General features: G+C 40.1%; 1 protein-coding gene across 1 annotated transcript in view; it reads right to left on the minus strand.

The window, feature by feature from the left end:
- Dyb (Dystrobrevin) overlaps positions 1-25,090 on the minus strand; it is a 162,873-nt gene extending 137,783 nt beyond the window's left edge. Inside the window, exons 1-2 of the mRNA XM_083113311.1 lie at positions 24,963-25,090; positions 15,276-15,342 (exon numbers count right to left, since the gene is read on the minus strand). The gene's annotated coding sequence lies outside the window, so the exon portion shown is untranslated. The remainder of the gene's footprint in view (positions 1-15,275; positions 15,343-24,962) is intronic.
- Positions 25,091-27,135: the final 2,045 nt, after the last annotated feature.

A 27,135-nucleotide genomic window follows, 5' to 3' on the forward strand; every position in this document is an offset into this window, starting at 1 on the left:
CGTGGTGTGACTATTTAGCTAGTGCGACGTTCAGCCACAACATTACAATCCATTCTGGATCCCTCCAAAGCCCGTATTTTACTTTGTTTGGCTACAACCCAAGGATCTTAGCAGACGCTGCCCTTCCTTCGAAACCCGACAATGTTTCCCAGACGAACGCACAGAGACTTGAACTCCTGATTTCCATACGTAAGACCGCTCACGACAACTTACACAAGCGTTACGAACAGCAGAAAAAGTACACAGAGCGCACTTCTAGGCAAATACAGTACTCACCAGGACAACATGTATGGATTTTAGATGCCACTCCAACTCCAGGCGTGTCAAAAGCCTTTTGCGTCCTCTTATAAGTATAAAGGAACTATTCTTCGCAAAGTTAATGAGAATTCCTACGAAGTTACTTACATCGACGGCAGAAACAAGGAGAAATCTGACACTATTACTGTTTCTAGACTTAAAGCCCGCTACGACTAGTGCCATAAAAACCCCACTAACATATACGCTAACATTCATTAACACTCCACCCCGTTATCACTCTCTTTAGCCTTCTCGTTGCGTACATTGCACATGCTAACATCCCATAATCCAGCATTTTCTCACGCTCATCGACTCCCCCCCTCTTTCCACTTCCCGTGCTCGCACTGCATTTCTGCGTTAGAACGAACTCCTTTTTATTTTTAACAAGATCAGGATTACAGAATGCTATCTCAATCGTCGGAACATTTATAATACATCTCTTGCCTAATAATTAATTTTTACTGATATTTTAATGTTATTTTATAATTTGCGATTATACGCATAGTAATAGTCAGAACATATCACTTAGCTGATTTGACTAATAAGTACTTAGTGTGTTTATGATTCTAACTAGAAAAATATTTTTTTTCCCCATTTGCTGGTACACATACGCTCAAATGAAGAAAAAAGTACAAAGAAAGAAAGAAAGAAAGAACTAAGATAGAACAAGATCAATGATTTAAAGAACAAATGAACTGCGTAGAACTTGCTTGAACAATTGGCTTTTTGGCCATAGCAATTTTTTTTATTTACGCTCAGGTGTAACGCGAACTGCTTCTTTGAAAGCTGCAATGCACTAAATATGTTAACAAAGCATATAATAAATATAGGCAAATGTTCCCACTCTCTCCATTAATTTTATAGTTCAAATATTAATAGCATACTACATGGTATAGCCTATATCCCATGAAATTAAAACCTACTCTATTTTTCAATGAACTATTACATAAATCTATTACTTACTCTTTCTCACTTCTTTTTCAATTTTTTTTATTAGCAGCGAATCGAAGGCGATTAAACCTTGGATCACAAGACACGTAAAATTCTTGCAATTGTTTTATATACGACATTTACACATATTACAGAAGGAAATGTCTCGTAATCACTTAGTTCGTTCTATTATCGCTGAATTCTCCTTTCTTTTCTCATTTCATTCCCGGCTAAGCCGACTATTCAAATCCCCCCCCCCCGTTGCGCCCCGGCGAACTTTCCTTACAACATGGAATTATTCCACCTATTACCTCCCCTCCCCCCAAAATAATTCACCAGTTTTATCTGAAAGTCCTTTTCAATCGATTTTATAACCCGTCATCATTTATTGTAACTCTGCTCCACTACCTTTTGCTTTTTCCTATTTTTTTCCTTTTTGCGCCTGTTTCATTCACATCGCCACGGATGCTACCGGACTCATGACGACCACCTTCTTGTGCCACCGAGCGACAGACCTAGGCTCATCGCCGAGAACGACGACGATCTTGTGGAGCTCCAGGACCAAAGGACCCAATCCTGTTTGGAACGATTGGCTGCTTTTCCCATCTTACGGACCGCGATGCAGAACTGGAGCGCTTTACTCAGGACGTTTCTTGCCCCGAAGCGCCATCGCAAACTTGACTTCCAGACTGCCCTTCGATGATGTCACGGCGATCTACATCGGCAAGGCCCCTCCCACTGAGTGCATCCTGCCCTTGTTTCCTGACGTCATATGATGCATATGTTATTTTCATCGGCTAAAAGTGTTCCGGTGCTCAGCTACCTCAACTACCGTCAGGCACACGCATTTAGTACACACGTATGTCATTTACAGTGCCAAAGTTTGTGACCATGGGTGCTGCCCATACTGGATTAGAGATACGTCTCTTTCTTTTGTTTTTTTATCGTCAGCTGCAAAGAATGTCCAGCCTATGGCGACATGAAGTCTACAGCGTTGCCATGGTAACTTACCTCAAAGCTCCGCCCAGCCTCGTGTGTGTTATGCCGAGTGTACTTTGAACTCAGCAAACAGTAAATACAACCACGTGCGTTTTCCAGCGTTTCTTCAGTGTGCTGACATGTGTTTTTTATATTTCCGTGTTGTCATCGTTCATTCAAAACCTAGTTATGTGTCAATAGAACACGATTATTTTTATATGTGCCTCAAGACTTAAGTTAATGGTGCTCGTACTTTTTGAGTATATAAGAGGCTTTGACTTGCAATTTAATTTTTTTTTCTACGTGTTTTATATTTTTTGTTTCTCAACGGTGTTTGGTGCTACGATATTTATGATGCTATGACTATTCTGGTGATTTCAATTTTTTTTTACGGTGATGTGATTCTTCAAGTGATTGGCTTGCTGTATTGGTTTTCTACGAGTTTGATATGTTAATAAATGATAATTTTTAAATATAACCTACTCCGGAGAAGGTAGTCGACCATCACAGATTGGTTCGATTAACTCAACAAGGGGAATGTAGAGATATGGAGATTATTAAACCGAGAAAACATCGTCATGTTAATATTCACACTCGTTTATTTCCTGAACTTGTCCGACCAGCGAGTGATTCCAAGAATGCGCTAACTTGAAACTTCCGTTAAACAAGGAACTGAAAGGCAAACGCGTGGATCTAAACAAGATCCATCGTGTTCGAAAGGTTTAACAACCTTACGACGCCTGAGATTATAAAAGCAAGCTCCTACCAGGAGCTGGCTCTCTTTTGGATTTTGACACTCATCGACGTTACATGGATAATTAGTCTGATTACTTGACAACACATTACACTGCTAACTACGACGATGGAACACGGAGTTACCGCTGCCTAGCATGCTACAAGTCGCAAGGGATTGCTCGGTTTGGTGAGCTGAGGGTCGAAGGATAGAACCTTGGCACCTGTCACGATTCGGTCTGCAAGAAGCATCAGGACAAGACAACACACACACCTACCAGGTATGAACAAGCGTGAATAACCTTTGCACCAACTTTCCATATCTCTATCCTCCTAATCGGAGCAGGTTCAGCCAACAGATATTATTAAGCTCTACCTAAATGTTTAAATGAAACTTCCCTGTGACCTCAGATCCCAGGTAAAACGGGATTACAACAGAATATAAAATGTTTCATAAATTTTTCACATACATGTCAGCTTCATCGCTTTCTGGTCTGATGTCCCAGGTTTAAATCATGGTCAGGAATCGATTAAATCGTTAATTCTCATCGTTACAATTATCCGAAGATACAGAAAAGCGAAGGACAATAAACTTAAGAGAAATATAACTAGATACAGGCTTATATTCAAGTGAGCAGAAATAAGAAAGGAACAGAAAGAAATAAAAATGTGAATATGAAACTGGCTGGAACTTAACATACACAGTGCGGCAATTTGAAATCGAGACTGATTTTTTTGCTCGGTAGGTGGCGCCACTGGGGCAAGCGTTCTGTGGTGCGAACAAGTAACGGGTATCTCACGAACAATGACGCAGAGCTCGTTGACCTTGAGCGACATTGACGCTTGTGGCGTTGTTGAATGTGGGCACGTGTCGTGAAAGTGTGTCGTGATTTCAACATGGAACAAAGAGCAAACATCAAGTTTTGTGCGCTCTTGGGTAAAACTGTCGCGGAAACGTTTCACATGTTGTAGCAAGTCTACAGGGACAATTGTTTATCCTGTACGCCTGTATTTGAATGTCTCAGGCATTTCAGTGAAGGACGGAGCCAATTGAACACGACGAGCATCCAGGTGTAGCAGGGACGGTGAGAATACCAAAACCGGTTGAGAAAGTGAGGACAATCATTACTGAAGACTGAAATTTTAGATAGACTGTTACAGCTGCAAGGAATAACACGTGTGAGGCCCGAGTATCGGGATGATGGCAGCTGGCGTCTGCTTCATGACAGTGCCCCAAGTCACAAGACTGATTGCGAAGAACGTTTTGGCCTTAAATCGACTCTTGTGTGTTGTCACACCCTGCCTACTCACCGGATCTGGCTCCGTGTGATTATTTTTTTTTATTTCCTAAACCAAAATCTGCACTGAAAGGTTTCTACTTTTATGATGTACCAACAATCAAGAAGGCTACGACATGGATTTTAAACAGCGTTACACAAAACGAATTCCAGGAATCCTTCCTTGCACTGGTAGGCATTGCGCTACGATGTGTGGATGCAGGAGGGTCCTACTTTGAATGATCCAAGGTAAGTAACTTTCTATGAAGACTTATTTTTACAGAAATCTTTAAATTTCCCTGAAACTGTGATATTTTTAATCGAAATTCCCTTTTGCCTTGTGGCAACACTTGTCCAGACCAGACGCCAGAGCCTTGTTAGCTCGCAAGACTACAGTCACCGCTGCGTACTACCTGGAAGTCAGGTTGACTTTCTGGCTCAAAGGTCACCCATTTGTCAATGTCAACTTGGGTTCTACAGTCCCCAAGCAAGCCGTAAGAGTTACGTAGCTCAAATGGTTGCGGGGGAGGGAGGTGTAGCTGTAAAATAACACGTTAGTCACCTTAATACTAGAGTTGATAAAGGGGCCACAAAATCCGGATAACTGATATCCGTATTTCAAATTATCCGATATCCGTTTCGGATGCAATGGATAATCCGCATATCCGGATTTGATGAAGGATTTGGAAAAAATCCGTACAGTGAAATACGAACATGAATAAAATAATATGTGGATAGCCCGTGAAACGGATAAGCGATAAAACTTTCCGGATAATGCACACATTCGGGTATCCGGATAATTAGGATAAACTCATCCCAGAAAATTATATCCGGATTTGGCCAATTGATCGGCAAGTGCGGACATCTTCGATGGGTTCGATAAAAAATCGCAAGCAGGTCACCGTGTACCACAAATAATGAAGTTTCCTCTTCGTGTTTCCCGAGCACACCTTCCTTGAATCGATCTCCCTTCCCGAGGCGGTGTCCTTTTGTAAACGGTCTCAGGTTTCATTAACTGTTCCTACAACAGTGCTGATGGCCTGGAAAATTGAATTTCCAAACGAACCTCCGACGAAAGGAAGAGCCTAAGAGAAGTTTAATTCCATCGAAATGACTACCTTGGAATCTGATAGCTGCAAAGCTTCCTCGCATTACCAGGAAATTCATGGAAAATAGCGATTGGTTGCGATGTAAAGAGGGTGTTCACCAGTGGCGTAGCATGAGCATTTCGGATGGGAACGTCAAGTCCGAAGGAAGGGCAGGCCCTTTTTTTTTTGCTTAAGAGTTTACTTATGGAATTAGCCGACATATGTATTGTCTATTTAAAATCACAATCTCATTGTGTTTATTACATGAAGTCAGCCTGGTTCCGATAAAACATGAATCATGCTTGTTTTATCTAGAAAATAAGATGCCTCAGTGTGCAACAAATGCTTGGAGCACTGGAGTTTTATACCATTTTTAATTAGATTGCTCAAGTCAGAAACACCGTACACCATTCGGAGTATTTTGCTCCGCACGTATAACACATGGGTAGCAAACAGTATTTTATAATCAAGGAAACCTTTCGGCATGACGCAAGTCATTAAAAAAAAACTACCTGAATCACAAGCGCCTCTAGAACAACAGTAGATTTAATTGTTGTGGATGATACAACTATTGATTGATTTGGTTTATTTTACTTCGCTTTCTACCACTTTTGGCTAATCGCAAATATGAATATGAGTGATTATATTGATGAAGAGATACTCACAAAGAACAAACCTGCGTATGCCGGGATTCAAACCAGAAACCTCTGGCGTCTTAGCGCGCTGTGAAAAACACTCTGTACAATCGTACACTCTACTGACGTAACAGTGCCTAATAGTAATTCAGAGTTTCAGACCACTGTTTATTGCATCTTGAGAATGCTGATAAACGTTTTAAAATAATTTTGTCAAGAGATCATACGATGTTAAGAGTTTTGAAACGAATGCTAAACATTTCCACTGGCACAATATTAGGCAGTAAGATACTAACGAAAATATATTTTTTTTAAATTAATATTTTTGCGGGTTAGGTGGTAGAGCAGCCACAGGCTGAACTTCTACAACGAGGACTTCATCAACTTGTTTGACAAAAACTGTTTTGTTCTTCTAGTTTTTAATGCACTTCACTGTTCTTGCCAGCGCCTTGAATCGGAAGGCAGGAAAGGTCACATGACCCCTAGAACCAATCAGGTGCTCCGTACGCCAGCGTATGGAGAGAGCATTTCGCCCGTGCTGTAGAGATCCAAGCCACAAGCTTTCCCTCCTCCTCCCTGCCTCCAGGCAGACATGGTCCTGTACACCAAACCTAGCCGGCGTCCGGCAAGCAGAGACATTAGAGAAATGCTACAACGAGAGCTGTCAGTGGAGCGTTGTAGACGGATCGAGAAATTAGCTTTTATAATGCCATAATGCTCAAACATGTATATAATTAGTCACGTTTTACTTTATATTTACAGCATTTACGCATTTTTAAAATTTTAAATCAGGGAACGCCGGGCGTATGGGCGTACTAGGACGCTACGCTCCTGATGTTCAAATCCTCTCCTAGCTAAAAACCTAAGGCCGGCTTTAGACGAAAGCATTTCCTTCAGCATTTTTGCTAGCATAAATGCTATGTACAGATAAAAGGTTCCAAAAATCTTATAGGAGATAGTACTTTACACGCAAGCATTTCATGGAACTTTTCGGCTAGCTTTTGCGATTACAATGCATAACATGTACAGCATGAAAGGCACGTCGAGTTACACCATATATGGCGAGTGAGCGGTGTTTACATTTGAAACAACTAAAATATTATTCCATACGTGCACAGTAAACGTTGTAAAGTATATATTTAATCAGTGCCATTGCTTCTCTACCTAAAACCATTTAATACAAAGCGTAATTCCTCTCGGTTGAATAATTATCGTGTTCCAAAAATGTGAAGTGATACGTTGTTTACATCTCACGCGGCCGCCATTACAACTGCTCGTGATCTAGAGCTCGCCTCTGATTGGTTACGCTACGAAAAATGCTACGGACCGAGCCAATCCTTGAGAAATGCCATGAAATATGACACGGCATCTGAAATGCCATAAGATTTCTCACTGTACACGGTAGCATTTTGGTCATGGCATAAATGTTAAGAAAAATGATTTCGTCTAAAGCGGGTGTAAGAGCAGTCACCGTCAATAAAATGGGACACGTAGATCCTTAAATACTAGTTTCCCTAGGCGTCCGATTTTTATTTGCCGGTGACTGTGGGAATACGTAGGCTAAATGTTAAGAGATTGAACGGGTGATCGCCTAATTTTAGAAGTCGACTTGGATGATCTGATTCTAAGACGTGTCGAGGCCGATGGGCAATTGGAAGGGTTTGCTGCAAAAAAGAAAGTAGCTCCACTTTTGGAGGTTTTAGTGTTCTGTACCTTATTGTGTGCAACTAAACCGCCGCTTTCAGTTGGTGCAAGAAAGATGTAACTCCAAGCTGTAGTTCTCGCGTTACTCACGAGATGCAGCTGTCTTGTTCATTTGGTGCAAGAAGGAGGTACCTCCTTGCAGCTGCCTGTGTTTTGCGACAAATGTATGAATTACATTACTGAAAAGAGTTATTTTCTGTTCTGACTTCATTATACAACTGTATTCTTATCTATTTCCAATACAGCATTATACATAGTATCACTTGTTTGCACCAATCTTTTCCCTACAAATCAGCAGATGATCCATTTTGTGGCAACAAAGAGTTAGCTCCACCAACAAAACATGTGCCAGGTCATCTAGAAGATATTGTCCCCATTCTGAAGGAAGACCTACAGAATGTATTGCAACAACCTTTGATCAAATAACTCTCCATTTCAGATTTCTAAACGTTTTTTTCTTCACTTTGCCAATAATTTATCAAATTGGAGCTACCTCCTTTTCGCAGCAAACCCTTCAATTTTAGAACTCAAGGTGGGTGGTCACCTTTTAAGACGTTTCGGGGGCTATCAACCCCAAACTTCCTACTAAATCTATTCATGCCTCTAAATTCGGGTGTTCAAGGGCATAAGAAACAGAGAGAGACCTGGGTATAAATTGCCAACATTCGGTTTCTTTGCTACAATTTAAATGCTTCACCTGGTATCACACAAAACTGGTTCAATCAATTCCTAGGCTGGTTTTTGGTCCCCGAATTACCTACGTGCAAACAGTTCTGAATCCCTGTAAAAATAACCACAGTACGTTCAGAGATGTCCAGATAAATTGGTTACTTGAAACAAGATCATTACATTATGAAATACAGCTAAACAATTAAGATATGCTTCACTAAATATGCTTGCTAAAGAAAATACTTGTAAATTTATTTGCAAGAACAAGAAAATAATATAGACGTTTAGTGATGTCTACGAGGAATATCCCACAACTTCAAATTTAATAATTCTAATTCTCTCGGTAGCCTGTGAAGTGCAAATTAATAAACGCGAAACAACAAAGGTTCACAGTGTAATGCTGTTTCGATCAAGATAGCTACGTCCTTGCGTGTGATAGACCAAATAAATGTTCGACATCGCAAACATTTCTAGCATGATAGTTCACACGCAATCCTCCGATTTATGTTCCTTGGCAGTGGGAAATTTTCCATTAACTTTTTTCAAGGAGTTCATTACGATTTATTAGATTTATTTAATGAGGTTGTAATCAATCCATACAATATGTCTTTAAGAAAACGGTAGTACCGACAATATACAAAAGATATATTCAAAATCCTTTCGAGGGGCCTACCTGATAGCGTAGTGGTAATGTCGTCGCTCTGTAACAATTGGATACCGGGTTCTATACCCGGAGGAGGCACATGGCTCAGTGGTTCGGATCTCATCTTGAACTGTAGGCAGAGAAAGGCTTATGGGAACTGGGACTACAGTTCAAGGTGAGATCCGAACCGCTGAGCCATGTGCCTCCACCGAGTATGGAGCTTGGGATCCGATGATTACAGGGCGACATTACCACTACATCATCGTGCAGGCCCCTCGAAAGGATTTTTTAATTGTGGGGAAATATTAACGTGTTTGGTGACTTGGTTAACTAAAGCGATTAAATTTTCTCTTACTTTACGTCGCTTTTCTGATTCTTAAGAGTAATCGCGACGATGAGAATAAATGGATGAAACTAACTCAGCAGAAACTATGTTCTAGAGATTAACTTTTTCACAACAATAGTGGCCCTGGGCTAGAATGCATGGTTATTATTTTATGCTGTTATCATCATAATTCCTCCCTTGTGACGCTAATCTGCGCGATCAGATATGAGGAGTAAAGTGAATACACTAAGACACAAAAACCCATTCTATGCAGGAGTATCGCGTTCGATCCCCTTTTGAGGCATCTCGCAGAGTGGTTCGGATCCAAATGTAAACTGTAGGCCCAGTTCCAATTAGCCTATCATGAGCATAAACTGGTTTTAAATCAAACTTTCAAAAATACCCTCAAACGTGGTGATAAATGGCAGAACAGTCGAGTCTTGAAAAAATATTAGGCATAATAATATATGCAAAAAAAATGGCAGTTGAGAGGGGGGGGATCGCCATCCCCGCAGAGATGGCACGTGGTCAGCCTGATATAGTTCCATTCCTTCCTCTTGAGAAACCTATCGCTTCAGAAGGTAGGGAACGGAGAAGCATGAATTATGGATAGCCCCTTCCATCCCAGTGATGTTCCCAGGGAGGGGAATTTTCCCACGAATGGGGAATTTTGGAGCCGAAAGTTTCAGGAAGGGGAAAAAAGGAACACATCCCAAATATGCGAGGAACAGGGAAATTAGACGTCATGAACCACATAATTGCTTATTATTTTTACTCAAAGTTGCCTATATTTTATCCTTTCGTTTCAATCTGAACTCAGCTGGTTAACTGAAATGTAAAGTTAAGAAAGTTCATGTTGTAAGTTTTAGGGAGGTCCGAATCCCGTTCTCCAACCCTGAAAGACTTACCAATTACTACAATTAAATAATGAAAATACACTTGTTTAGCATTTATTGTATAATCGACGGTTATATTTTCCTCTGAACTAACTGCAGGGCAAGGATTATATTGGGATCATACAGCTTTGAAGGAGAGTACCAAAGAATTATGATCCACACTACTCTTTACGATAACATGCATAAAATATTAATCAAGAACTTTACTTTTCGCCAGCTGCATCTAAAACATTTTTTTCTATTCAATACATATTCAATTCTTCATCTATTTGATATTAATTTCTTTGCCAGGGCACATCTTTTTTATGCAAATTATGCCAATATTATATACAGGTAAGGTAGATAATGAATACGTGGTTATAAAAATAATAATAATAATAATCGTTTATTTTAAGTGTTGAGCACAGTATGAAACCTAATAGAGCACTAAGTCAAATACAAAAGTACAAAGTTACACGAATAAAATACATAAGCTGTAGAATAACATAACATAACAAGTTAGCATATTTACACTTCAAGTTACAGTTTTCAACGAGATGTATTATATCTGTGATACTAATAATTGTTTATTGCTATATATAATATTGTGCAATTAACTGTGTATTGTTCTAATAATAATAATAATAATCATATTTACTTAAGTGGCGATAACGATTATACAACCAGGTATATCACTATGTCAAAATTGGTTATACAAAATTAAAAAATTGAATACATAATTATAAAATAAAACAGTGGATCCTACAATCTTATACATCATCATAAATTCAAATTGAAGGTTTCAACAAGATTAGCTACTAAACCTCTGGCCTTGTTTAGGCATGTGAGAATTGAGATATACCTATGGGAATATCTGGGAATTTTATAAGCTATATTATTCAAAAAGTATATCTCTATTCTTAATAATATTAATTAATTTATATAATTAGTATTGATTTAATTGTATTATTATTTCTGAGACACTTGGTTCGGATCCCCCACTGACATATATTTCTAGATACGTGCCTGCGAAAGAGGGAAATTCAACTGCATAAAGGGATTTTTCTTTGGTACACGACAGGGAAATTTCCTTCTGTTCCATCTCGGTATGCAGAAATCGATCCGGAATCACTGGCACACACGCGTCTCACCTAAATTCAAAGAGGCGGAATTTGCAAACAAGCGCTAAGCCCGGGGGAGCAGGGAGATCGATCAGCAACATATATCAAACTTAACTTCCATCCCCGTCTCGTGGAATTCCTCGTCAAAGGAGAGGCTTTCCATAACAAGACAATCAATATTTCACCAGGACGGGATGCTGCTCGTTCCTTAGGAACCGTTGTGACTTCCATGTATAAGAAAGGAGAAAAAAAAAACATGTCAGACACAAGTTTCGGGGTGGCTGGCGTTGGTCCAAAACTCGATCGTCCAGACTCCCCGTCCAGACTTCTGCAAAATGCATATTCATCTTCTTAGCCTCTTTCCGGAATTATATCTGCATAATCTATACTCTTGGAGTGGGGTGGCAGCTTGGTCGTTTCTCTGCGACTCTTTTCAATTCTTTCCCCCAACGTAAAAGGGATAACGATTTTGCCTCTGAGAGGGAAACAACCTACGAGGCCACTTCGCCAAGAACGAAAAGTTCCTTCCTTTCACGAGAAGAACTTATTGGAGCCAAAAAATGATAAATAAACAAGCTGTATTCTCCGCAAGCAGCCTCGTGCTTCCGAAATATAATGTTAGCGAATCGTTTATGCATTCATTTCTTGTACACTCCGGCTCACATAAAGTGGCACGTTTTATAGGATTGAACCGTTAGAAGCTACCGTAAATTCGCAACATTCTACCGTTTTAAGAATCTGCTTGTTAACTTATGAAAACGGTACAGAACCGTCTTTATTAAAATTTGAATATTTTATTACGAACGAATATAGATAATAATTAGTCTGGAAGAACAGGCATTTATTCTGGTTCAAATAGACAGGCAAAAAGGCATTTATAATATGGAAAATGGGCACCAAAAGAAAAAATAGGCACAACCAGACTTCATTACGAAACATTATGGCCCTTTCATCAATTTTAATCACATTGTAAGAATAGTTAAGGCACAGTCATCTTGTGCATGTTGATTGATTTCGCTCTCTGTTAAAATTATAATACAATTACCGAACTAGTGCAGTTTGAAGCCATCATGCACCCGCGGTGTCTGCAGGCAGCAGACGATTCTCACCGAACAAACCAGCCTCCTGGCCCGTGCGTTTGGCGAATCTCGTTCTTGCACGAGACGCACGGAATGCGACTTTTGGGACAGCATAATGAACCTCACGAAACGCACGGATGCACTTATGTAACGGCCAGTTGCCATAACTCGTTTAACGCGTTAAACTCGTGCGACTTTCGGAACGGGCCCAATGAGAACGAAGCAGTGGTCATCATCATCCTCCGCACTTTCCTGCCTCCGGCTGGGTCAGCATAGAAGTGAAGCATCTCCATTTTTTCCTGGTCTTCCACCATTCCTCTCTTTCCACGGTGTTCCAATCTTGTCATTTTCTCCCAGCAATTTCCACTGTCTGCTCTTTCCACCGACATCTTGGTCTTATTCCCACTCCTTGTGCACCGTAAGCTCTTACTGGTAGTAAGCACTGGTAATTAAGCATAATGCAGTCACATTCAAAAGATCTGAGTGGAGTAAAGATGTGATGAGCGTAACAGCTTTTTTACAGCGCCTCATTTCTCTTCCATCTGCTCCATTAGCAGCTCGTTAGCACAGCGGGAGAGAATGAGCAGTGGAGTTGAATCAATAAGCCTGTAAGAGTTATCTTCGAAAAGAGAGAGACGGGTGGAGGGGGGAGGGAGCTCTATAAAGAAAAGGGCCTCGTAAACACCATGTCAAGGTCGGGCACGCTTATTTATCCAAACGGCTATTAATGCTTCAAGGGAAGCACACCTACGCTACGCCAGTACAAAACATTGGCCAAGAATGCACCAATCTCGCTTCTAAATGCACAAGTTGTGCGAGCTCCATCCATCTTAGGGAGATTTCACACCGAATCGACACGCGACACATGCATCTTAGGAACGAGCCAATCAACAGCAACATTGCTCATCGTACGTGTCCACTAAACACAGCTCCAACTTCAGTTTCTAGGACGACAGTGTCCCGGATTCGAATCCCGGCATGGGTGCTCTTTGTTAGCATTCCTTCATGGATTTCATCGTGTCATCACTTATTCTCTTCGTCGCGATTAGCCAAAGGGGCAGAAAAGCGACATTAAAAAAATCAAATATTGGACTGAATCGCTCCTGGAATCCACTCCGTACAAACAAGACATCCGTCAATGAAACACCGGGAATGGTTGTTCCTTTAAGTCCACTTTATGCACATATAGGCTAATCGGGACTGAGACGTACAGTTTAAGTGGAATCCCAACCACTGTGCAATGTGCCTCCACCTGTCCCTTGATGAAACGCCGGGATCCAGAGCGAAGTAATGACATGACAGTCTAAGCTCCGCCTCCTCATCCACATATACACATACTTAACGTTACAGTTCGTCTCCAATCCACACTTGTTTGAATCACGTCTCCAGGAAAAACTAAAATTCCAAGAATAAAACTGTTCCTAATTTATAGGTTGAACAAGCACTTGGATAAATGATGATTGGACGAAAGGGCGAATACAATAAAGAGGAGGGGTAGAAAAATACAGGTCGCCATGACAACTTGAAGTCGTTTTGAAGCTAGCGGCTTCCATAGCGGAGATATGGCACGCGATTTAACGGGAGCTGGCGTCTGGGCGGCCGCCAAGCGTGCCGCCGCTAGGCGCACAAAGGGGAAAAAAACACCCTACATGTTTGCACTGTTCCTAGCCGAATTTTAAAATCTGCAGCGATATAGTAGAGACGGTCTAATATTAGAATGTATTGCATAGTTATTCAACCTGTTACCAGTTGAGCCGTCTTTAATAGGGCCACTCCGATGCAAGAATTCATTACTTTTAATTTAATCTTGTATTGATTAATAAATTAAATGTTTTAAGATCACCCTTCATAGCTTATGTTAGTTGGATTCATGGCTTTAAAACCAGCCATTACAATAAGGATAAACTTGGTTGGTGTTGGATGTTTGCTAACAATAAGGCAAGTTTTGTTAAGTTAGCTGGCTCCTAAGAAAAGGGGCTAGGGTCTGAATTATATTTAGTTTTGTCTTCCAATCCTGACTGTGAGTTTACCCCTCAGCGCGCTAACCTACCGAAGTGCCACTTGATAGTTTAAGAGCGCAGCTAGCACGAAATACGCTCATTGGAAAACGGAACAAGACTTCAATACACAAACAGGTACAGATCTATCGAACAGGCACCTATGGGCATAAACGATGCAGCAAGCTAATTCCAGGCGCGTCGCAGACACACATTTATTCGAAAAAATACTATGTTTGATGTACGAGTATATACACACAATTTACTCTGACATGACTTCTTTCACGTCTGATAACTTTTCGAGATAGTTGGTAACACTGACTCCCACGGTGTTCCACGGAGGGCGTTGAACACAATTGCTGTGCGTGTTGCATAGAGCTGACAGCTAAGGGGCTGTTGGCCACTATACCCGAAGATGCTCACTTCGCTGAGCGAACACTGATGCAAGCGGCAATAGTTCTTACATTCGCCACCAGAGAGCAGCATATACAAGGCATGTCTAGGGGGACTCGAAAAGGTCTGTGCTACATAGTTGCAAACTTTTAACGAGAATTCGCTAACCTGACGGATTTTAAGGGGCAGAGGGACAATTTCGCCTGGGTCCTTCTTGTATTCGTATTATTTCAAATATAGCGTGATTTTGGGGGGAAATTGTTCAAAATAAATTTAACTGTTATTCTCACTTTTTCAATTGAAGATGAAGTTACAAGGGAGAGAAGTAAATCTGCATTCAGTACAAAAACATTATTGTGAACACTCGTATGCGAACCACACGCCACGCCACTGGCTAATTCTGATTTGTAGAAAGGCAACCATGGATTTTCTGCGATCAATGAAATAGAACGCATCCACGAATACTACATACACATAGAAAGAGATAAGATATGAACCATAATAAGAATGACTTCAATACGAACTCACTTACCTTAACTCGGGAAAGGATCAGCAGGAAAAAACATTCTTCATTCTTCAGGCGGCGATTGTAGCAAGGTCTGTAAAAATATATACACGACAGATTAAAAATAGATGTATACGTAGGTGAAAACAAATACAAACTTGTCACACTGTTAAAAATGACGTGGTCAAAATTGAGACGCTATTTACTCATATACGAATACTCGATTCAGAATATTCACTCTTTTGGCATTCTCGCAATCAATTCTATCGGATTCCTCACTTTCTTCTATCTTAAGGTGTACTTACAGATATCACAGTATCGCCTTTATATTTGTAAAACAGATAAATGGCATAAACGGGTCCATGGCACAAAACTAACAGTTTTGAATGCAACCAATAGTTAGGTGGGAGATGCTTTTTGTGGAACGATACCAACGCAATGCTACGGTAATGGTGGTGGTGGTGGTGGTTGGGGGGGGGGTGCACTGGATTACGCCAGAAGACATTTTGTGTTTAGTTTTCACAAAACTGTGTTAAGGGTGCATGTTTATAAGCTTAAAACCTTATAGCATTGATGCAAACATGGAAATAGGCGCAAAAATAAAAATGCAACCGCATATTCAGACTTGTGATGTCTCCTTCCAACAACGAAGGACGTGCCAGTTAAGGTCAGAAGGTATATCCTGGTACAGCTCCTACCAACAAATGATCTGTCGTCTACGAGGCCTGTAGTTGCTTAAGATATGTTTCGTGAAAACATGGCGACTGACTGTTGCACGACTCCTTCGCAAGGGCAAGCAAATGTCAACGAGCTACTCAAGTCCTTAGAGCAGTGGTTCTCAACCTTTTTCAGTCTGGGATCCACCTGGCAGAATTAGTCGTAGGGTTGATGCCGTAGAGGGTAAATTCTTTTCCTCTCGCCATTGAAATACCTGCTCCCAGTGTCGGTTGCCTTCTCTCCCCTCCGCTATGAATGTGGCAACTAAGCAACGTGCTGTCTCCAGCGTTCCTGTCATCGGATGTAAGCAATCACGTGACCGCTGGTAAAATCTGTCAGCAGACAACAGAGCTCAGTGGCGGGAGCGGTACCAAGATAAACGTCCCAACGTAGAAAGTGCAAAATACACTGTGTTGCGTGACAGGGCTTAAAGCTTGAACTAAAAAACGCACGAACGCCAGTGTAATTCCTGAGACACCCATTTAGATTGTGATGCGACAGATACGCGGAGAGAATGGGACGGAAGAAGAAAAAACTAAAAATACGAGAAGAGTCACGCTGGAAAAAAAAATGGGAACCTTTCGCAATTTCCTTCCGCGCCACGACGGAAATTGAAGCCACGATTATGCACCGGAAAGTGAGCGCCCCGGCCGAGTCCACATTTACGACAGGCTTCAATCTTTTATTCAGCTTAGCGCGGCGAGATCTGAAGCAAGCGTGTAAGGTCCTCCGAGAAATGAAGGGAACGCCGACATTTATTAAAGAGGCATATTTCGCGACCCAGAGCAAAGTAGGTCAACGAAGGAGATAAATATAGGTGTAATATATTTCCGTCCGGGATGTATTGATTTGACATTGCGTAAACAATGTTCCTACGCAATGCTGCTACGTTAAACTTACAGCGAATGCTGCAATCACGCGTATTTCGAAAGCAACGTTTTAACGTATGCAATGCTTTGTTTTCAATGCACACGCGACGTTAATCTGAGAGCCTGTTTGGTGTGAGCGGCACCGTTTTCGATTCGCGGTGAGAGCTCGGATAGTTCCGTGCTGACGCAGCATCGGAAGGCAATTGGGGAGCTATACTCTGCCCCAGGATTGATTTGCTTTATTTTACTTCGACTTTCTGCCACTTTTGGCTAATCGCGAAGATGAGGATAATTGATGATATGATGAAAATGATGAAGGGACACTCACAAACACCCATGCCCAGGCTGGAGTTCGAACCCGAAACCCCTGGCATGGTATCGCGCTATGCTAACCGCTACACGTGTAACGAAAATAAGTGAACGCGTGAGATGGGAAGGAACTCCCTGGAGCGGCAAACGCTGCTGAAGCTAGCAAACGTTTGCAGCAGCACGCACTGTTCGGTGTTGCTCCACATACTCAATTTTACAGCAGTAAGCTATTTACGTTTATTCTTTTAATAGCAAACATTATACACATGATTATAATCCATGCACAGAAACTTTACATATCTATAATATTATCTTTAATTGATTCAGTGACACTTAAATCAACAGAAAATCGCTGTTAATGACATGTGTACCTTTTGCCAGAACACTCTAGAATTGGGATCTGAACCACATACCGAACTCGAGACGTTATAATTACGCCATCGGCGAGACAAAAAAAAATGTGCTCCCCTGAAGGCGTATAGGGGGTGTGGAGTTAGGGCCCCACACTTTCTTGATCACGGCAGAAGGTGGGGGTGTTGTGATCAGCACCACACCCCTGGCCGCCAATAACCCCCAGAGTTTCCTCCAGGTAGCCACTTTATACGACGCGGGGTGGGCGCCTCAGCCGCTTGATCAGGTGGAAAATATCACGGTTCTCCCCGCCGGGGATCGAACCCGGGTCTCTGGCATGGTAGTCAGACGCCCCAACGACTGAGCTACCTCGGCACTAATAGACAAATTTCAAAGCACCAAGATGCAAGAACCTAGTGGTGCAAAGAAGTGATTCAAAGATCCCCATCACGGGATGGTGCAGCTAGTTTCTGTTTCGATGTACGCTCTCTGAACAAAATTTGTCTTCGCCAAAAGACATCAAAAGTTGCAGTTGTGGAACGCAAGCCGAGTCACTGCCTGAGAACCGAACATTTGCTTGCCAACCTATTTCACAATCGGAATCTACGAGTGCAAAAAGGACACCAGTGATATATGCCAGCAATAAGACCACTGCACCGGGAGGATGCAGAAAACACGCCTCATGAATCTCATGAAAGAAACCTTCGACCTACATCCCCAAAGCAGTCGCTTCCTTTCGCGGGATCTTCATGGGCAACGCTTTATTGATTCCAACACAAGTCCGAACTTTTGAGTGTTAGGAGTGAACCGCCTGGCAGGCTGCCTGCGAACAAGAAAAGAATCTCCGTCTCCCCATTAGGGCCAGACCGCTCCTTACTGTCTGGGTAGTCAACAATCTTAAGAGCTTCGTGCACACATATTAATATTCTCGTAATTTAAGGACAAGATGTCTAACCGTATCTCTGTGTGGAGTTGAAACGCATGGGAATTTCTGTACAAATTACCTACACACGTCTCGACACGAGTTTGTTTTCACGTAGGTACGTGTCATACATAAAAAAATCTTTGTTCTAACGTGAATCTTGCGGCTGGCATTCCAATCGTCTCACTGACACGTCACACATACACACTACAATAACACAAACAAGTAACTGCAAGTAACCAAGAATAACACTCTTGCGCACAGTACGAAATTAACACGCTCTTGGTTTACATTGCTCGCCACTATATTTACAACTCTGGCTTCATCTAGTCGCGAAGGAACAAAAAAACTCGAGCTCGGAGATTTGGGATTGCAAGGAAGCTCACGAACACTATTGACTTTTAACGGTTTCTTCTACAGCGTAAACTTGATACAGTGTTGCACATTCAAAACCTCCAAACGATCCCCATCGGCACAAAACTCTTTCAAGGATATAAACTTAAGCAGGACGTTACTGGGCAAAACTATGATTAAAATGTTTTATTATCTGTGGCTCTTAACATCGTTTCTAAAGCGTATTTTTTTGTGTATATAAGAGCAGAACTTGGATGAATTACAGAAGAACTTTTGCGTGTTATAACACAGGTTAGTGATCGTTTTGCAATATTTATATAAATGTCTGCATATGTCTATAAAAATAAGCGGGCATTACAGGCCGCAAATGTCGGCATCTCCGTCAGCGCCGCCCGCCACGCTTCTCCCGATCTCTCGGCTGCACATCGAAATGAACGCACATCAAAATACACGTCATCTATAACAAGATGTCTGTCAAAAGGTACAATGTTCTTAAACTCATCAATAACTTCATTTACACCAATGCCCGTAGACTAAGCTTTTTCCTGTTTCACAAATAGCAAGAGCAGGGCTTCCAATCTACCCTGCTTCTGAGTTGCTCTTAATTCGAAAATCTATAGACACTCGTTTCATCAGCGATAATGCACACGTTTGTACCAAGTAATGACATTTTCAACTTCTTACAAACTGCCGCTTATTTTCTCTCTCATTGAAATATCTGTCTTTAATTCTCTTTGATAAAGCAGCCCATTAGGGTGTGCCTCGGCACACCCCGTAGCTACGCGTATGACCGTCAGAATGATTTCAGTCATTTATACAAAATTGTGAATAGCAAAATCTGCTGCAACACACTTCTTGAGGAATTCTACTTTCGAGTACCTATGCGCACAACACGCAACACAAGATTATTTTATACAAAAAAAAATAGACTAGAAATTCAAAAAAGATCTCTCTTTTACAGTCTCCCCTCAAATATAGATATATGTAATTAATATCACATAGTGCCATCTCTTACTTATTTTTTTGTTCATTTACTATTCACTTTTATGTTGTTTTGTTACTCATTATTATTATTGCTTTCTCACTGTTGTCAATTTCAGTGTAAAATGGCCACCTGTGCTGTATCTGGACTTTTCTCAATAAATAAATAAAGTTCCCTGCAAGGGCTGTCAGAAGCCCTGGGGCACAAGCCGGGCCTGTCCAGAGGCGAGACCCTTCAGGCCACCCAGTGGGACAAGTGCCCAGCAGCCAACTGTACCAGCACCAGGATCGAGATTAGTACCTGCCCTTTATGGTGTTATTCCTTCCGCCCCTAACTTCTCCCTTTAGTCAACTGGAGCACTGTTACTAACACAATAAAACTCAGCCAACTAGCCATTTATTTGTGCTTTATTTTAACTTCTCTACCTCTGACTCGCTGGTCAACGGGTCCTACTCTCCAATACAGAGGGTGAAATCCGGTACGGCTAAGGTTTCAATGCTCCCATTGTCTCTCCAGTGACCAGTCCTGGGACAGAACCTTAGCTCGTAATGACTTAATGCAATCATGCACTGATCCGGCATCACAAATTGGGGTCATAAAAACAAAAATACAGACCTTACTGGCCATGTATTTTATAAAAAACAGCCAAATTACAGACCAATATGAAAAACTTAGTTTTACTGATTTAAGAACAATTTTCCAACCTTGTAAATGCTATTTAAGGCACTGATCCAAACTTTTAACTTGAGCATGGTTTATATTATTCCTCCCAATAAAACATAAAAGAAAGTCTTAATTACACGGTTGCATAATTTTATCTACCCATATTACTCCCATAGAAAGTTTGCTGCAGATCGAAGTAAATGACGATCAGCCATCACCCCCTCTGTTTATCATTTCTACCATCTGCAATCACATACATTTTTTTATAGTTACAGTCAAAGAAAGTCTAGTCTCAGCTCGAAACGTTGGATGATTTCTGTAATATGAGTATAAGTATGAGAATGGTATTAAAAGTTTCAAAATAGATGTGATATAATGTTTGAATTTGTAAATGATAGTAAATCTTAGCTCCAGGAATTGTGCACGAAATTAGAAAAAATTATACAGCTCTATGCAAATAAGAAGAAAAAAGTGTGGGGATACTAAGATGAATAAACCAAAACAGCATAATCTGCTCACAGAGTACTTCCTTACACTAAATGTATTGATGTAGGTAAAGCAGAACAAATGCGGAAATTCTAACACAATTAATCTGCCTAACCTACTTGTAGCAAATCTGAATGAAAATACCCACAAAAACCTTCAAAACCATTTAGTCTAATGCAGAATTCCACACAATGCTAAATGTTTTAAAGATGATACTAAGTATTTACTATGCTTAGGTAGAATATGCTGGTGCAAACAAGATGACCAGATTAGCATCCAGAAATTGGAAGCTCAGAAAACTTTACATAAACTGAGGAAAGAGCCATTATTTTTTAGTAGAGAGATCCTGATTATTTATTCCAAAGCATAGCACAGTAGAAGTCAGATCCAATTAAAGATAACTACAAATTTATTTTGCAACAATGGATGTATATTAGTTTCAAACAGTGAGTATTTTCTTCAATTAGCATTCTTCCCAAGCAAAACAAACAAAAAAAAATTGAGTTACGTTTGATCAAAAAACAGACATTTTGATGTAGTGCTGAAAAGTTTCAAAAGAAGATTAACACATTGCCAAAATACAGTAGCTCTGTGTAGTTCACTACAATTTTTAACTCTCTTTGCACCAAATCATCTAGTTCGTTGATTTGGAGTCAAGTAGTGCATTTGGTGTCTGCATCGTTTGTACTACCTTCCGGACCTGTGTATGTGTCATTTGTTGAATCTTCTGAACTTGAACACCATTTTCTGTCTAGTTGAACGTCATATCCTTCCGCCACCCTGACACTGGATTCACCTGCACTGCACAGTGTGTCAAAAAGTGCAGTGAACTAGAGGGGGCGAGTACATTACAAACAAACCAAACCACAAGAAATATTATGGACACGTATTACATCCAATACATAGCTGCAGGAATTCCACAACAGATATTTGCATAAAATTGCTGCAGACTAATTGAATTTTTGAGAAAAATAAATACAGTATGTGCCAAAACATACAGTACTGAAATTAAAAGACTAACATTACATTGTTGTCATCTGTGAGTTTATTTATCCTCAAAGAAACACTACATACACACTATTAGCGAGTTATAACTTCCTTTTCACTACTGAGAACACAACCGGCTGGAGCTATGCCACATCGACAAACGCACATGTGTGTTCGAGGTGCGCGAATTTCAGTACTGTATATTTTGGCACATACCGTATATGTCAAAACAAAATTTTATCTCATCATCATCTTTGCAGCTCCATTCATTTCCATACCCTGATCAAAAATGATTTTTGGGTAACATTATAGTATAGGGGAGACGGATTTCTTCAAATTTACAGGAGAAAGTACTTACGCAAATCATTTTCTGTAGCGTTGTGGAAGTTCGTGAATGCAGTTTTGATCCATTTTAATGCGAATAGATGTTGTTTTCTGCGAAAATCTCTGTCCGACACGCTGTTTCTGCTTCCGCCATTTGCTTTCTGCACGAGAGCACAATGTTCCTTGTGTTAAGATGATGTAACCCCATAGACAGTGTTTCAAGCTCGGCATGTTTTCACTAGAACATGACGTGTCGAGTATTTTTAATTCTTTTTATAACTATGCTTGCCTAACATAACCTAACTATGCTTGCCTAACATAACCTTACAGAAAATGATTTTTGGGGCTAACATCAATGGTTTGCAAGGTATTAGCATAATTTCAAATCCGGGCTCGAAAGTAGATATTTTCAGGTGAACGAGGTTGCAACACTGCATAAATCGACAAAACACTCGCACAACGTGCCCTGAACCAGTACGCTATCGCCTGCCATAATGTGTAACAGAATTGAAATAACAAGTAACAGTCAGTACTCGTAAAGGTACCAGTTAGATATAGTGAAAACACATTTAACTCATTTATTTCAGAATTATTTAGATTTGTACTTACCTTATATGCATAGTGGAATATTTTTCAACTTGGGATTTTTTTTTCACTGAAAAAATCGTAATTTTTCACATTACAAGTATTTATTCGTCGTTGCTAATTCGCTTTCGTTACACACAATATGGCGGGCAAACTTGACTCACGTTGTCTATCGTCAGCTGATAGTTTTCACTATATCTAACTGTTACCCTCGTAAATGTAAGAAATAGACATTATCTTAGTTAGAAATGCATTATATCACTTTAGGAAATGTTCCGCATTCCAAAATAGGGTACCGTTTTGGTATGGGGAAAACACCTTTCACTCGTTCATTTCGTCTTGACATTGGTACTTACCTATTATGCACTGCCAAACATTCTTTAAGGTGGGATTTTGCTTTTCTCACGAAAAGAATTTCAATTTGTCACATTACTAGTATTTATTGTCCTTCCTTTTCTCGCTTTTGTAAGGCACAATATGGGGTACTTGTTTACTATCCTTCGGACACATTTATTTATTTTTACAGAAGAAACTACTTACCGTAATAAGTTCCTGTAGCATTGTCGAACATCGGGAAGATGTTTTGTGGGAATTTCATAGCTGAAATTCATGTTGTTCGTTGAAAATTAATTCTCCGACGGAGAATAGCTAGCCCCACGAACCATTGGCACGTGGATAGGTTAGTTCTGTTAGGTTAGGAAACATAGTTAAAATTTCATCAAAACAACGGTGATACACCTTCAGGAATGTTCCACGAAGCAGATACGTAAGTACGAATGCCAAAAATTGACGAAAAGAAAAAATTAGAGGTGTCCGAAGGATAGTAAATTTTTACCAAAATTTGTTCGTAAAACAATGCAAACAGCTTCCAAAAATAAAAAAACTTCACTTCTTGCAAAACAACGGCATGGTTGCAAACACTGAGAGTGGGTTACGTCATCAAACGTACAGAACATCTGGTCTAAGTACAGGAAGAATGGGAATGCTGCTTTGGAGATGTGTTTCTCTTCGAAAATACATGATTTCCGGTAAGGGTTCAGATTGATTTATGATTATTTTTAAATCCTCCTAGCAGGAAGACTAATTATCGAAAAAGTTTGGCAACCATTATCACACGAAATTTGAACCTTCCTTAAAGTAATGAGCAGCACTGTCTGGATTTCGAAAAAAAAGTTATGTTGGAAAAAACAACTTAAAAATTATCTTACGCAAGCATTCGAGTTTCCCATGGACAATGTATTTTCTGTTGACAAGCAACTAAGTATCGTAGACCAGTGGGAATTAATGTAGAAATAAATCGGAACCTTAGTAGAATGCATTTATGAACTTCATTCTAATGATAAGGGAACCAAACCTGGCCTGCCTAACCTAACTACGAAAGCATATATTGAACAAAATATTAAGTAATCGTTAAAACTCTACAGTATGTGTTAACAGAAGTAAATCGAAATCGAACCATGTTAAAATTGCATTCGTAGCATGATGAAATCGCAATAAAACAAAAGGAACTTGGGCCTTATATATTATCACTTCAGGAAGTCATGTATTGAGTGAATCATTCACATACATATCCCGGAAAAGTTTCAGTCTTCATGGAGACTCCTGCACGTATAAACTTTTGCGAGCATCCTTTCATCGATTTCATGTAACCATTATAATTTCCATCATCACGATAAACTAAAAGTGGCCGAGAAGTGATGCAAAATACGAAAAATATATACATAAAAAAATACATTTTATTTTGCTCGGTCGTGATACCCTTTCTTAAAAGGGCGTGTCAAACGTTTTGGGTTTCTTACGTACATCAAAGGTCTTATCACACCGTAATTTATTTATTTGCAATATTTCATTGTGATATTTTCATATTTACTTTGCAGCACATACTTATAAAATTTGACAAGAAGTTCGTATATAATAGTATATTAAGAAAAAAAGCATTTAGTATATTTTATATTGTCTACTTACGAATTTTAAGACCATAAATAATTTTGTTTCATAAATAATACATTTATTATTTTAAATTTACCAATGAATCAATCTTGTTGACAATATTAAAATGCCCAATACTAAGCGGCAAACCCACTGCAGTTGCGTTATTCCCAATGAAATTTAAATTAAGATTGTAATATAATTATTTGCTACGTTTAATGATAGAAAGAAGTTACCTTCTAAATCTCAATTTCCAAGTCTCGCAATTCTTCTATGTTTTGTTTAGTTACACGAAAATACTAAAGTCAATAAACACGTCAAAAACTAGGTGGTTGTCTCCCTTTACTTAGTTGCAGTTTTGAACATCAGATGTCACTAAACTACACGCAAGTGAAACAAAACATTACCAATATGCGTCATAGAAACGCAGAGTTGCTTCCATTACATTTAGTAGTTTCATGTCCCAACTGGGTTGAATACAACGAGTATGAGAACGCTGTCAACATAATTTCGATGTAATCGATGGAGATGAAGATGTTAGATAAGACTTGTACTATAGGCATGGAAAACGACCCAGTTCAATAAAGATATTCTCCTCTTTGCTTGCAGAGTGAGACCACAGACAAAGAGCACAACAGAACGGGAAGCTATATTTAAACCTCGCTGCGCTTGGAAATTGCAGTACCATAGTCGGTCAACAGATGGCGTGGCAGTAAATAGGGGGAGATTCATTGACCCACTGGAGTTCCCTTCACCACAGACAGGACGGGAGTGGTTGTGAAACCGGTTTACGGAAAACGAGGGGGAAATATATTTCGCTTTCTGATTTCATGCAGTTCGTGAATAAGGACTTTGAAAGGCAGCTAATGGCCGATCCACACCAGGCCCGTAGCTAGAGGGGGCAGGGGGGCAACTGCATTCTCTGAGAGCCTGCTTTGTCCTCCTTGTGAAAAATACAGAACACATTCCTACCTGGAATTCTCACTAATCTTTACAATTATATCATGTGTTACTCTAGCAACATAACAAAGACACTTATTGATTTTGTGATTTATTAGGGTGTATGGGATTCCCTATAATGTCATATCAGGATTTGGGGGGGGGGGATTCCCTTACAGATTCAGACTTCGGGATATGATTTCGCAATTTTCAGTATCGAGAACAATTGTGACATTTTGAGTAGTCTTGTATTAAAGGTGCCTAATGTGTTCGGGAGTTTTTCTTGGATGTGTTGCTATGAACTTGGAACTGCTTAAATTTTTGTTTTCCAAGTCTACCTTTTGGTAATAGTGATTCATGTGGTAGAGAGAAGGAGTGGATATTTGATTGTTGTTACTTAGCGTTGCTTTTGTGCCACTTCTAGCTAATCGCAACAATGAGTGATGACGTGAAATTGATTAAGAGACAACAGGGGGGCAGGGGGCATTGCCCCCCCCCCCGACCTTGGGACGGAAGTCCATTCTAGGGGAAGCAAACATTGAAGTAAAAAAAACAAGACTAGGAAAATTCAAGAATAGCAGGACAATTGGATACTCATAATGGAATTTGTTTTTACGTGTTCCTTGCATTTGTCTTCCAGACGACCAAGGCTACTTGCAAGGGGCACAGAGGGGCAATTGACCCTCCCCCTCGATTTCAAAATTTATACAAATAAAAATACATTTCGTAAAATTTTCTTGCTCGCTTCGTGCGCAATGTCTCCTGTAGTACAAGTTCAGAGCCATAGCTATGGGGCGGAGGGAGTAGGTCCTGGGAGCCAAACGATCTACACGGAAAAAAAAAATTAAAAAATGTTGAGTGCACTCTATTAAAACAATTTATTTTTATGGAACTTAATATGAAATATTAATGATGATACCGTAATCCAAGAAGTCATTGATCAATCAAGGGATTCCTATTTATGTGTCAGGTGTCAAAATATGTATTTCAAATATAATACAATTCAATTCACACAATATTTTGCAAAATGTCTAACGTAACCAGGAGGCAAACATTGTCTGTAGTGATGCAAGAGTCTCTCCCCTTTGAAGGAAATGGAGTACGTGGTGGACTAAGGGACCCATGTTTTAATGTTTTAGCAACTACAAAAAAAATGTATTACAAATTTACACACAATTCATCAATGTGTAGGGGCCTCCCCCATGGCGCAGTGGTAGCGTCGCCGCCTTGTAATCAAGGGGTCCCGGGTTCGATACCCGGTGGAGGCACAAGTGGTTCGGATCCCACTATAAACTGTAGGTCCAGTCCCGATTAGCCTTACTGTGCATAAAGTGGACTTAAAACACCAAATCAAACCAAATCAAACCAATCAATGTGTAGATAATATGTAACCATTATTATTTAATTAATTCGATTTTTCTTGCATAACACAACACAATGGTGTTGTTGGATTCTCGTTATATTTCTTTG

The sequence above is a fragment of the Lepisma saccharinum genome, chromosome 27 (assembly GCF_977018435.1).
Source record: "Lepisma saccharinum chromosome 27, izLepSacc3.1, whole genome shotgun sequence".
Classification (NCBI taxonomy): domain Eukaryota; kingdom Metazoa; phylum Arthropoda; class Insecta; order Zygentoma; family Lepismatidae; genus Lepisma; species Lepisma saccharinum.